The sequence below is a fragment of the Cibotium barometz genome, chromosome 29 (genome assembly GCF_041138505.1).
Source record: "Cibotium barometz isolate CiBa-2024 chromosome 29, ASM4113850v1, whole genome shotgun sequence".
Lineage (NCBI taxonomy): Eukaryota > Viridiplantae > Streptophyta > Polypodiopsida > Cyatheales > Cibotiaceae > Cibotium > Cibotium barometz.
The window spans coordinates 46,428,448-46,443,904 of NC_141074.1; positions in this window are offsets into that span (position 1 = coordinate 46,428,448).

Here is a 15,457-nt window from a genome sequence, read left to right on the forward strand (position 1 = left end):
ATCGATGTCTTGATCATCCTCATCAACATCACCATCATCCTCAATGGTAGGGTCATTCTCATGATCATGAGAAATGGCATGCTCATCCTCATTATCATGATCATCTCTTATTTCTTGATCATCGATCACATCTTCATTGGCATGTTCGACATCATCTTCATTGCGGCTTGTTACATCCTCCATATGCTCCATATCAGTGAATGTATTATACATCACTTTGGAACGTGGTGCAATAGGGATGACGTACCACCATTTAATGTCATGCACCATTGGCAGATAGATAACCTACTCAAATACACATACTGCAGTAATTAATTAGCATATCAAAAGTCAAGGGGTACGCGAGCTTAGATATATATTTACATGAAACACATTAGTAAAAAAATGCATACCTGCTCACATTGTTGTGGCAATACGAGCCTATCTTTCTTTGTTTGCCAAAACTTTGTAGAGTCAATAGTTACATAGCCACTTGCATGGCGTTTTATCATTGCATTAGGCCCTTTTTCCACCACGTTCATTTGCCATTTGACATCCAAAACATACACAAAGAAGCGACGGAAGTCAAGCCTAAATATGTCTTGGATTGTGCCACAATAATCATCCATTTTTCCATTAGCTCCCTCAAAGCTACTAATGACACCGCAATCTTGTGTATTCCTCTTTTCATCAATTCTTTGTGTTCGAAAATGCTTGCCTTCACACCATATAGCATTGAACATAGTGCACTGGACCAAAATAGAAGCAATATTTGTGTAAGCAATGTGAATAAATATTAAAAGCAAATCACTTACAACTAATGCAAAACATTAGTTCTATGTACCTTTAACATGCATCCTCGTGCATACTCCCATTCTTCCGCCGTGATATGCAGCCCCTCGTTTCTCTCTGCTCTCTCCATTTCCTCATGCAACCAATCAACATGGATATCATTCGGAAGTGTTGCTAGATGCTTAGGGTACGCCTTACAAGAGCCATGTTGCCTCCGAAAGAGAGCTCTTTCTGCTTGCCTTTTTGTCTTTGCATCTTCATATCTTGTAACCCATCTGCTCATCACATCACTATTAAGGATGCAAGTGAAATTGAGATCATCAATCAATGTTCTGTCAATTACTTTACTCTGTCCTTTTCCTTGAGGCACAATAGAGGTCATCCTCAAGTCCTCTTCATTGCTCCATAGTCGTGGCAAAGAGCTATCCACCTGACCAAGAAATTTTGAAATATATACAAGAGACTCTTGTATCAACCAACCCTCGGCCATGCTTCCTTCGGGCCTTGCTTTTTGCCTCACAAAATCTTTTAAGGTCTTCATGAAGTGCTCTAGGAAGAACATCCAACGTGCATGCAGAGTGCCACATAAAGCAATTTCGTCCACTAAATGCACAATGAGATGTAGGTGACTTGTGAGAATGGTTCTCGAAAAAGTCTCCTCTACCAAACAAACCACCTCCACTGCCATAACGCGCGTATCATCCAACGTGGCTGGATCAATTGCTTTGGAACTAACATATCTGAAAAATAAATAAATAGTACGTTATACCTCATGCACGTTCATTTTGCAAGGTATAATGAAGGGTGAGACTTGGAAAACACTTACTTGGAGCATCTTGTGCCAATCGTGGGACTTCAACCCATATAGTTGCTCAACGCCTCTTTTCTTAGTGGTTGTAAAGGCTCCCTTCAATGATCTCATGCATCTAGTGGGAGTACGGAAAGTGGTGATGGCCTGCTTTACCTGCTTCTCCTCTTTCTTTGATCTAATCCATGGTGCAGGCAGAAGACGAACGTGCCCACTCTCCTCTTGTGGCCAAGCTTGATGCATACGTCCTGCGACCCGCAAGTCCTCCCGTACGCTAACACTGTCTCGTTTACCAATAACATGTTCCCAAATACCAGATCCCACATTCTTGAAGATGTGCATGGGATCAAGAAGATGGTTGATCTTAAGATGGGTCCAATATGGTAGCCGAAAAAAAATATTTTTAATTATTTATGAATTCTCCTAGATGGGTTTAGATTTATACACCTTCTAAATTTGGGCGATTGTAGCTTACTTTACACATACACGAATTATTTCATGCATGCGTGGGAGTATTGGTTGCATTGTCTTGAAACTATGATTTTTGAATGGTTATTAATTTATTAATTGATAAGCATAGTTGATGTAAGTGTAGATCCATCGATTGGATAATATAGGCGAGTGGTCAAGAAGATTTTGAGACACTCGATTTTCAGTGTTGTAAATATTATTTGATTTTATGACATGTGCCATTATTTCATTTTGGGTGTTGTTCCTATTTATTGTCAATGTATATATATTAATTGGGACTTGTGAAAGCTCCCTTGTGCATATTTGATTTTTACAAGAGATGTTCACATTTATAAGGTTCGAGGTACACCCGTTTTTAAGTAGATTAGCTTTTACGTCCAATAAAGCAAGCTATTTTTGAAGAGGTCGACATATTTATAATAGTGGACTTTTAAGCCCCACAAGTTATTTCAAGCAATATGATTTAGATACACCAAGAGGAAGCATGGGCTCACTTGTGTGGGGGCAAATTAGACTCAATCTTATGTCATGTGCAATTCTTATTCTATGGCTTGTGAGATTAATACTTTGCAATTATTTTAGTAAATCCTTTTCACCCTCCAACATTATTATTTATGGAAGCTCTGCTTTGCAAGTATGGTAAGTAAGTACATTTCTAAACCCATAACCTCTTTGTTTTTTCTTAAACAACATTTCACTGGTGTAAGTTTTGTTGTGTTTAGGATCATGTTGCTATAAATTTTTTCTCATGTGCAACAAAAAGCAATGAGAATGTGAGACTAGAGGCTGAAGCTGTAAGGGGTAATAATAATCAGAACGTGTGAGAATGTTTAGCAAAGACAATGATGAGGACCTTGAATATGCAATTTCAACTTCGTACACTTTTATTTTGATATCCTTATATTTTGCCCTATAATAAGGGTATAATCTTTTGTACCTACGATAAGGGATTACTTTTTGTTAACATAATCCTAGATGTACTTTTACTTCAGTGAAATTAAGTAATGAAAACTAAATTTGGCCTTAATCTTGTGCAAGATTTGTTATCTTTCATCTCCCAATGTTTATATACGAATATGATAATTGTCTTCGCCTTCACCTGCACATCCACAAGCAAGAAAATAGGGGGTATAATTCTGTATGCATGTATAAATAGAGCATGCATAATGCTTTTATGCATTATGCTATGTATGCTATATGCATGCATAAAGACGGGGGCTTGCAAATTTTTGTCTTCAACTTTCTTGCACACTTGTACATGTACAAGAAAAAAAAAGGGGGCTATCCTTGCATGCACTGTAGTTTCTATAATACAAGGCAAGGGGTGCTCCCTATTTTTTTGTTGCATGCCTAATGTGGCTAGTGGCCCGACTTGTGGTCCGACTAGTGGCAATTTTCGAAGCCTACAGAAATAACACAATGTTGTCGGCTATACCTCCATTCTATTTTTTGTTGCAGTCTCCCTCCCTCAAGTCCCTCCTCCCTCTCTCTCTGTCTCTCTCTGTCTCTCTCCCCTCCCTCTAGGTGTGTGTATGTGTGTTTTATATCTCTCTCCAACATACGAAAACAAAGGAAAAAACCTTCATAGAACACTTTTCCTTTTTCTCTTAACCATGTGTTACTCCCCATGTTTGTGTCCTCAAAAACATAAGGACATGTTTAGAATTGAGAGAGAGAGAGAGAGAGAGAGAGAGAGGAGGGAGAGGGAGGGAGGGAGAGGGAGAGGGAGAGGGAGAGGGAGAGGGAGGGAGAGAGATGGATAGATAGAAACTGAGAGGGAGATGATGATATTATTCCTCATGTTTGGGAAGAACCAGCTAGCTCATATATGTATGGCCCCCAAGATGAGTAGTAAGACAAGCACACATTCTTTATCCACATCCATGAGAGGCCATATTGTGTGGCGGAGAGGAATAATATAAGCACCTTATATAAGTTAAGTAATGAGGACTTATGAAAAGGCCCAAGGCTTACAAAAAGGGAATAAGTAAGAAACTAATTGACACTTTTAGTAGGAGCTCATGGCCAAAAATCTCCAATGGTAGCTTGTCCTTCCTAGAGTGAGCCCATTTTGATGGTGCAAATTTTGGATGAGATAATTCTCTCTCTCTCTCTCTCTCTCTCTCTCTATATATATATATATATATATCTATCTATCTATCTATCTATCTCTCTCTCTTCTATATTTCACACACAAGGTTATTTGTCTTGTCTATGTACTAAGTTAAATAGCATTAAATGAAGGCTTGGACCATGGAGATAGTCATTGATTTTCATTTTCTTCATCCTCAAATAGTATGAGATAAATTTGGATATTATATCCATTCAAAAGTTAGAATTTTTTTGATTAAACTATAAAATTTCTTTTCATGTCATCTTATTTTGCTAAATGATTAGGGTTGGGAGTTCATTAAAAATCATGTAAGCTATTCAAGCTACCCATTGTGTTTTAAAAAGAAAACTTTTAATGTTCTAAGTATATAAGTTTTTAGAAAAAAAAAAACAAAGAGAAAAACAAAAGTTTTATTGTTCTAAGACGCATAGGTGAGGAGTTTTGCAATTATATGGTAACTTCATTCTTTCCGATAGTCAAATAGCTAGGTGACTTGCAAAGCGCACCAATTTAAAGTAGAGATTAGAATTTATCAACTTGACTTTTTAATGCACCAATTTAACTTACATGTGTAACCTTACATCCTTCCCTAACATTTTGTGCATGTGAAGACATTTTATTTTAATGCATCTAATGGAGGAGCCACATCAAAGAGAGGTGCATATGAAGGGTCAACAATATTAAATCATAAAAGTGATGGATGTGTTCTAGCACTTTACTTTTTTTTCTCTAGCATACCATACTACTACTCAACTTGTAGCACTTTGTTGAAATGCTATATGGATTTTCAAGTAACACTTCTGACTCATTCAACACATATACTCACAACTTCATAGTTGTTTCAGTGCATGAAGATTTTAATTGGAGAAAACATGACATAATTACACGTGATGGACTCTTTCTCAAGGTAACAAGTGTTTTGCATGCTATGGAAGTAAGTCCATCTTTCTTAGGAATATCTGTTGTTAAGAGTGACAAAAAGTGTTTGTTGTCAATAGCAAAAAGAGACCGAAGTATGTTGATCACTACATGAACGGTCATGGGAGTGAAGGGGAACATCTTCATGATAAAATAATGACGTAGGAAGAGAGCCGATATCAATTGCCTTGATTTGTTCTCCTGTGATCTAAGAGCATGACATTTTAACTTGAGCGAATGTTTGGCTCCATGAGAGGAACAAGAAATTATGGGCTTTCTTGTAGAAAATGTTCAAATATATGAAGGCCTATGAATAAACGTGTGGTTTGCACATAAAAACAATTTAACTTAAATTCAATAACTCTAATCAAAATTGGAATTGTGATCGAAAGAAGATGTCACGAACCTAATATTGATGTGAGTTTTCTCTCATCATCATCTCTTCAATGTTATGAGTTCCTTGATGGCAATTTGTATGCTTTCGTGCAAATCTCCCCGTTTGATGGAAGAGGCATCAGCAACCTCAATCTAGGATATCACGACTTTCACTATAAGTGTGAGATAATTAAACCAAACGTCTAGGTCTGTCCATGCAATATGATCATCAAATGAAATAATCAAATAACATGCACTCCATGTGGATCAATGTGTGCATACTGATTTAAAAAAAAGAGTTTCTTACCTTGGAAAGGAACCATTGCAAGGTGGAGGTACTGCTAGAGGTGTTGTTAATGCAGGAGCAAGAGTTCGCATAGAGGATCCGGAGGTCGAGCTTGGTGAGAGCAAGGGTGATGTCCGAGAAGATTTTAGGCCTATGGTGAGCTCTTATACTGATGATGTAGTGGCTTCTCTGCGCTGCGACTGCCGCTGTAGTCACCTCTATAGCGGGCGCATGTCCCATAAGCTCATCTTGCAGGTCACAGAAAACCATAGATAGTGCTCCCTTCCCTGCCGATGTATGTGCACCATCCAGCCTAGCGCCGTCATCACATTGTGGTAATACTGTATGTCTTCCCTGTTTCTTTGATACTAATGGCGGTTGCATCCTCTCCATCAGAAGCCTAACTGCAGCTTCAATGACGGAAGCCTTGTCGGTCTGTCAAGGCAATGATCGCCCTTACAACCTTGATCGTGTGCAGTATTAGGTCTCATACGTGATTAGTATCTAATTAAGCTAATTAGGATTGTATCAGCATGCGTACCTTCACGGAAAGTAAAGGGCTGACTACGACTCGAAGATCTTCGAGATTCTTATTCACTTTCTCTCGCCTCTTGCGCTCCGCGAGGCAGTGCCGTGCTGAATTGTCGTCGAACCTTGGCTTCTTTATTAACCTGCATTTAGGACTCGCAATTAGCTGCTTCACGAGAGAGTCCTCTTCGCCGAGCTGGGTGCTGAAGGAGATCATCGTTCCGTCGGCAGACTGCAGCGCCGCGGACGTCGACGGCCAGCTAGCTGCTCTGATCTCCTGCTCGCTTGCTAAATGAGTTCTATTAGTATTTTTCTCACTTTCGGCGCCGCTCTGCATTCGGGGGATTATCTTCCTGCCAAGGTACTGCTGCCCGCCATTATCTACTGCAACAAAGTCCTAATTAGGGCCCCTTTTTCTGGATTAAGGTTATTATGCAATGCTGATGTATCATCATGATTACCTTGCGTTAATGTACTATCGAGATGACGGCTACGATTCAGCATCAAGTAACTTGTGTAAGAATTAGAGGTGCCCTCAGCAATAGGCCCTTGTTTAGGGTTAGTTGATCGGCATATTAAAGGGAACGCCTGAGTTAAGCCTTGATTACTGTTTGTCTCCTCCTCCAGCTCCAAACAACCACCCAAATGGGAACAACTAGCAGCCACCATGGCCGGTGTGTTGTAATTTCTGGCATAATTAAGGGCACTCTCATTGCTAGTAGTAGTGGAATCTCCTAGTTGCCAGTCCATAAACCCCAAGCTTGCAGGTTCATAGTTCTGGGCGTCCATAAGCCTAGCTTGGGAATTACTGACTAAGGCCCCGCTCCCTGATTGCGAACCTGAGCTTAATAGCAGCAAGAAGAACTAACGACGGATTAAACAGCAAAATTGAGCTCTAAGGTCAAACTGAGCATCTGATGTTCTCGCCTCATCTTTATCTGCTCAATTATAAGAATGAAATGTAAGGTCAAATAACAGGCGCATCAACGGTTGCATCGTGCATCTAGTGATGTCGGCTATACTAGCTAGAACCTCCTTTTAGAAAAAAAAAATTGGCAAGTGATCGACAAGTCAAACTCATTCACTGAAGGGCCATAGCTAAGAGAAGTTGGACCCTTTGTGGTCGACAAACAAGGACTCAAAACGTTGGCTTTTGGGGAATATAACAAATCATATTTAATAAGATTTGATTATCCAAAGCTCCACAGTTCGGAAAACGGGAAACCTCAATGAGGGCGTTATGGATATTCTAGTCCCGAGGCTCCACAACAAGTCTCTAGATTTAAAAGGTGCCACACCTTGTGGCTTTTAAGGTGATTCTTTTGGTGATTTTGGTGGCACTAGAGCCTAGAGCCCTATAAATGTAGCCTTTTGGGGTGGGCTAGCCAAATTTAGCTTTGATTCTAAGACTTAATAGGAAGTTATGTGAGGCTACCTTTCGAGAATCGAATGTGTAGTTAAGTTAGTTTAGGGTTGAGATAAGGTTAACAACTACGTACAGCAATGAGAGAACTTTCTTTGGGGAGCAGCATACAATTCTCTTTATTTGCACGAATTCACAATAGTAGCATGTCATTCTCTCTATTTGCTTTAATTTACATTAATTTAACAAGTATATTCACTGAAGGATCTATATCAAAATAAGTGTATAGTATCATAATTGTTATTATCCTGTTTTTTATAAGCTAACGTGCTTGGGTTGTCATTTATCATGAGATTCCTTACCCCACTACTATATATTGAGTCTCTACTAGCAATGTTTTTTATACTTGGGTAGTCATGATATTCCTTACCCTTCTACTATGTATTGAGTCTCTACTAGAAATATTTTTATTAGCATCACTAAAAGACGCATATTCTAACAATGGAAATGCTCTAAAGGGACACTTGAAGAGATGCTTGCCACCTATATTTCTTGAGCCAAAATAAAACTATATTTCTTTGCCATCCCCTAGCCCCCCTACACCACTTATCATTTGATATATCATTTCCTAGGCAAACTTTCCCACTTGCATGTAGCTTCGCTTGTCGCCATGCAAGGCAATAGGGGAAATTGGTAAAGATCCAAATTCGTATCCACACACACATGTGTGTGTGTGTGTGTATAAATGAGAACAAATGAATGTGTTTGTGTGTGTGCGTACGATGTAATTGGATATTTGGTAATAAATAGAACATTAGTCAAGTTTTGGAAATGGGACAATGTATCTTCTAGCCTTTCATTTTAGAATGATCATTGTGAAGGAAACCTTCATGTCCTACCCCTTGGTGGAACTCCTTGATGAACTTCAATAAATATAAGCATTAGAGAAGAATGCTTAGCTAGACAAGTGATTTTGTTTGGAAGAGAAATAAGGGAACTATGAAATCATGTTTCTTTTTGGCTTTGCATAAATTTTACAGACCCAAGGCTAAAGGAAATCTTGGTATGAAGCTCATATATCACTACGAGACTGTGTAAGATGATGGAAGTTTTCTTTGAACAAAGGCAACCTAGCTTGAGAGATTATGTTAGAGTTTTAGGAAAATGGCATAGACTCTCACATGAATGAACATTATCTTCTCCCATGACACACTAGTGATTTAAAGTATGCAGTTTACAAAATTCCTTATCAAAAAGAGGAATTACATCTTGCATTTAGTTAAGCGATGCTAATTGTTTAACTCTTTAATTTTATATAATGTGTGGTGATTTTTTGGATACCTCTTTGATGATGTGGTGTTGAGAAGTGTGATGCCATAGAGCACATGTAGAGGCAGAGAATGAGTAGGTGAGGATGAAGCCATATGGCAAAAGTGGATTATCCCACATGGACCAAGCAAAGATGTAATCTACCCATAAAAAAGGGGGTTATTTTCAAGCAATGGAAGTACAAGCACATCTCAAGAATCTCTGTTAGATCAAGTTAATCTATCTTGCAACCTAATTAGCTCATGATCATCACTTTGTTTCACATACTCTCATCATAATAAAGCATCATCCACTTGAGGTTTAAGTTAATCATGTGTCATTAGTGTGTGTGTATTGTATCATTAGTCTAATTGGCTTCTTGTAGGAGGTACCATAAATCTTAACACACCCTGTGCTCATTGTCCTCATTACTCCACAATTGTGGAGTTATGGGATCCACTCAAGAGAGACGGATACTATGAAATGTGGACACATGATTCTTGCACTAAGTAACCCTCTGCATGCTTCCTTCTGGCCTAGCTCTTTGCCTAACAGAATCCTTCAAGGTCTTCATGAAACTCTCAAGGAAGCGCATCCACTGAGCATGCACAACACCGTATACCGACACTTCATCTATCAAGTGTACCAGAAGACGTAATTGACAATAGTCCTTTATTATGCACACTTTCTCCACTGCCAATACTCGGACTACGTCAATAGTGTATGGATGGATCTCATATACCTAAAATGGAGTTTATTCCATTTAATTACATGACATGTCTTACAAACTAGCGCAACAAAACAATAAAGCCATGTTATAATTTTAGTTTCTCATACCTCACCAATGTCCCCATTTTGTAGATGGTCTTGCACACTTTTTGATCTCCGCACTTGCTAATGAATATGGGAAGAATGATGATGTGACAAAACATTGCAATCAATATTATGTAATTATAATGAAAGACCATCATGAGGTTTATATAAGTAAATTGAACGTACCTGAAACATCTTGTGACAATCATGCATTTTTAGACCATACAATTCAGTTTCTCCTTTCTTCTTTGTTTTTGTGAATTCCCCCTTTAAAGAATGCATGACACCTACATGGGTACGAAAGGAGATAATTTGATCCTTCACTCTCTTCTCCTCATTCTTTGTCAAGATCCAAGATTCTTTAGGTAAAATTACCTTCCCATCATCTTAAACTATTGGCCTAGTTGTGGGGAGGCGTTCAATCAATATCAAGTTCTCTTCTCGAGCTGCTAAAGAACCTCTATTGCCAATTATGTGGTCCCAAATATTGGATGCTACATTTTTTATGATGTGAATCGGATCTAGAAGATGATTGATTCTTAGATTTGTCTAATATGGGAGACAAAAAAGGATTGAGCACCTTGTCATTCTTGATAGTGGTGTATGGGACGATCCTCTCCACAATACTTCCCAATCTCCTACTCTTAGAGGATATGGGGGCACTCCTTTTGTAGATGGACAAAATTTCTCATGATCAAATGGAAAGAATCGGTGATGGTCTTTGTACACGACCTTCTTGAGATGCATAGGCGATGATGTCAAATCGGACAAGCATTGTGACCGAATGTTGTGAGTCCTAATTATGCATAATGCAAAAATAAAATATATTTAGAGCTAACCCATATTTGATAATTAAAATAAAATGAAAGGTGATAAAGAATAGAAAACGTACCAAAGCACTCTCCATATCCTAGAAAGTCATGCATTGTCCACATTAGAATTGTGTTCGCCTATGTGCTACATTATTGTGTAAGCGGTCGAGACACATCATGCACTTGGATGCCACGCTATAGTGTCTCAAGGCTCTCAATCAAAGGTTCAAGGTACATATCCATGTTCTTGACCTTGTGCTTACCAAGCATAAGAAGAGCTAGAATCACATGAACCTTCTTTATTGACTTCCAAGAAGGGAGATTGTAGTTCACTACTACCATTGGCCATGTGATCCATGATGTTGATTTGAGACCAAATGGATTTACTCCATTCATACCCAATCCAAGTAGTAAGTGGCATGGATCAACCTTAAATTCCAACCACTCCTCTTCTATGGGTTTTTCCATAGCAGTGAGAATCTACACGGACTGTCATCATGCCATCAGTGGAACGATTATGTCCATGCCACATCATGAGTTCAGAAATAGACTTGCACCAAAACATGTGTTGAATGCGGGGTATGATAAGAAAATGCATCAACACCTTTTGAGGAATCATCGTACCTTGCAAATCACTTTGGTAACGAGTATCTCCACATTTCAAACATTGAGTTGCATCTTTATGAGCTTCCTGAAATAGCACACAATCATTAACACATGTATGTATACATTCAAAATCCATGCCAAGGGCGGTCAATACTCTCCTAGCATGCCTCCTTGTGCTTGGCATTTGTTTTTTGTCGAAAGGAATCATCTTCTTCATGAGCCTGCAAGTCTAGTAAAGCCAAGGTCACACGAAGGATGGAGTATGCACACCCCTCGTATAGTGGAGTGCAAGCAGCTTTTCATAATTGATCTTTGCTAAGTGTGGTTTCAGTCTGCTCTCCTTCTTTCTCAAAGAAGTCATCCAATATCATCTTGTCCATGCCCAAATTTTCATCAACTTCATGTGCCATTGATGGAGGCATTCTTCCTCATGTCAAGCAATGCGGGATCTCCCTAATTGAATCATGGAGGTCTCTAAAGTTTTTACGTAGTTTTTCACTAAACATGGAGTAATGAGGCATAGATTCCCTTGTTCTACAACGTGTCTCCTCCTCATATTTATCCTAAATAACATGGACTACCTTATAAATACCTAAATCATGGAAATAAGAACTTGCGATACGGAATATATATACACTAATTGAACTTTCCGAACACCGTACATCTTCGAATTAGCCGTAATCTTGCACATGCTTTACTATGATTTGTAAAAAATGCACGATTTCTCCCTTACATCTCTCGCATATGGACATGGAATCTTTGGACATAACTACTCATGACAACTTCACACGGGTGGCGTGTCATCATCGAAAGAAGAAGGCACCGAGGATTGTCTATGCATGGTGGGCACCTAAAAAGAAAAATCGAGAATACAAGTGTGTGAACACTTCATTCCATTTTATCAAACACAAAATCAACTCTCTAAAATCTGCCAAAAATAGCTCTCTCCATTTTTTCCTAGTACGTAGCTATAGCTGTGAACCCATAGCCACATGCTGGGGAAAAAAATCGGATACTTCCTTCTTGTGTGTTGCATCGTGGGATTTTGTATTCTTGTCTCCACCTTTGTCTAAATGCTTTTGGAGCATGCTATTCATTTGTTTCTTTTTGTGGCTATGTTCTCCTCTCCTTTGGCTAGGTCAAGGCAATCTTGTCCAAACTTCCTCAACCGCATATACAAGCTTCTAAAAAGAATAAGAGGTAAGCCCTTGACCAAACTCTTTCTAATTTTTTGCACCTTCGGGTGCCAAGGATTATTTCTTGCCTATGTATAATTATTAAGCTTAATGAACTAATGCGTTAAACCTATACACTAATGCTTATTGCATAAGCATCTTAATGTAGTATGCTTAATACATTAATGCTTAAGCTTATTCATTAATGTTTACACTTAATGAATTAATGCTTAATGCATTAAGAATCTGTTGGATGCATTATTCTTAATAGCATTATGCTTAATAGCTTTATGCTTAATGCATTATGCATAAGAATAATGTCTCAAGCCTATGCATTAATGCTTAATAGCTTTATGCTAAATGCATTAATGCATTATGCATAAGCATAATGTCTCAAGATATGCATTAATTATTAATGCATATGCATAATGCAATTTGCATATTGCTTAATGTATTAATGTATTACACATAATGCATTAATGTATTATGCATAATGCATAATAGGTTATGCTTAATAACTAATGCATTGCATGGGTCAACAAAGTGTATAGCCCCACACCTAACCCCGTCTAAAGTTAAAAGTTAGCAATTCTGGATCCTTGCAGAGCCCTTATCTGGCATTCTCTAAGCACCATTTGTCTGCTGTTTTGGTCGTGCAGCTATGTATTACGCATGATGCATTAAGCATTAATTATACATGCTACGCAATATCGCAAAACTGTCATCTGCAGAAAGCATATACAGAAGCGAGGTTTTATACGAAGCAGCCACAGTACAGACCGGCAACATATACGGCATTATTTCATCATCTCCATGCAAAGTAGAATGGTGCAGTCATTCACATAATCCTTCCACTGCACACGAAGAAACATTGATAGGGTGAATGTTTTAAGTCTCGGTCTACTACTGTTAATTGGCTTCATTTCAGATGAAGAAACTTATCACCATAATCTAATCACCATAATCTATCCACACTATTCTGGGAGCTATCCACACTAATTCAGATTATCTACACTATTCTCGGAACTACCATGTAATCGAGATTGTGCACACTATTCTGGGAACTGTGAACGAGGTGGCAGCTCCTCGTGTTTCCCACTGGAGATTGAGGGGGAGCGGCAAGGCGCGGGTCCCTAATATGTTTATACTAAGGAGCGCCGACGTTAGTCCTGGACCCTCTCACGTTCTTATTTTTCGTGGGCCGTGGAAACTGCTATCGTGGAGCTGCCATAAGATTCCCCCAGTGGGGAAAACGTACCCCTTCGACAAAAAAAGACCAAGTCCTAATTGGTGCCTAATTAAAGAGTGTTATCACTTACTTCCTTGTGTTTGTAGTGTAATTTTCTCAACTCAAATTTAAAAATCCTAGTTGGAATTCGTCATTGTCTTTAATTTTAAGGGATGAAATTTACAAGTTTTAGTTATGAATCTCAAAATTTGTATGGCTTTTAGAGATTTTTAGGCCTAAATCTTGGTTAGGCTTAAGCATTGCCTTTAATTTTAAGGGTTATAAAAAACGTTTTTTTTCAAGCACTGCCACCTTCAATGCACTCATATAATTGTACTTTCTATATACCGTTCCACAAAAGATAGGTCCCCATTACCCTAGATCCATCATACTCTTATTGTTATGTGGGTCCACTTTGGGTTGATTTTTTAATCATTTAACCCTAGTTTGTAAATTTTTAACATTTTTTACTATCGAAGTTTGTTATTAAATATACCAAAAATATTGCTCTATATGCATTTTCACAAAGAAAACATATAGCTTTTCAATGGGCAAGGCAACCTTCCAAAAATCAAGTGCAAGAGTTAATTCAAAATTTCAAACTGTCTTCTTAAATGATAGCAAAATCTAACTGAGCCTCCCCCCAAAATGTTCATATTTTAGTAGAAAGAAAGATGCTTGTTCAAAATTTTGATTTCCTCTTTTACCGTGGTAAAAAGGGTTGATGTAAGATTTAGTGATATATTTTGACCAAACCTATGACTCTTTCTCTTACACAAGTCATAGGGTAGGTGAAAGCATAGTAAGGTAGCTAGAAAAGTAGCGTAGACATCTTTGCAATTTCTAAACTTCGAGTACTTTCAAGACTCACATGTGTATGAAAGAAAATAAATGGAGTACTTTAACATTATCATGAGAATTGAAATTTTAAATTCATAAAATAAAATAAATGGAATATTTTTACATGATTGTACAACTGAAAATTTATGACAAAGCACTTTTATTTTTTATTTAAAAAAGTCAAGGATGCTATTTTAGAGAGAGAGAGAGAGAGAGAGAGAGAGAGAGAGGGCATTAGGATAAATATGGACTACAAAAAGGGGCCTATAAGGATTAGCTTAAGTTGCAAATTTTTTGGATTTAGAATGCTAAACTTGGCTCTATAGTAGGGGACAAGCTAAAGAATACCCTACTTTTGGGTCCCTTTAGACTAGTAACTCCTAGATCCTCTCCTATTTTTACTCTAGAGGGATGTAACGTACTCATATGTACGTATTTTTAGATACATTTGATTTGGTGATTTTTAGCATCTATATTCAATGTTGAATAGTATGAAACACTTAGCCAACATCAAAGATTAAGTTTGGTCACAAATTTAGTAATTTAGATATGTCAATTTTGGGTCAATTTTGAGACTTTTTATGCATGTTTTGAGGTGTCATTTGTATGCAATTTCTATTCTATACTTATCCATGATAGATAATGTATAAGTGGATCATAGTGAGTGGTTTAGCCTAAAGGAAACTCATATGGGGGTTTACATAATAAATATAACCGCAACCAGCGCGCTTGAAAATCGAGGCCCGGACACCAATTTGACCCTTAATTTTTGGTATAACAGCCTCGCATGAGGGTGTAGATAACTTTATTTTTCAGAGAGGCGAATTAAAGAAAGTTAGTTCATCACTCATAAGACGAATAAAGTCCATGTTTAGATATTTGGGAGATTCTGCATGGGGTGGCTGGTATTCACGAAACGAATCCGACACCACTTTCCAGTGTTTTTTTTAACGTATCTTCTCTAATTTGGTTCGAATGCATGTTTTTAGAAAAGATTTTCTATCTTTGATGATTTCGTGCATGATAATCTACTAATTCTCGT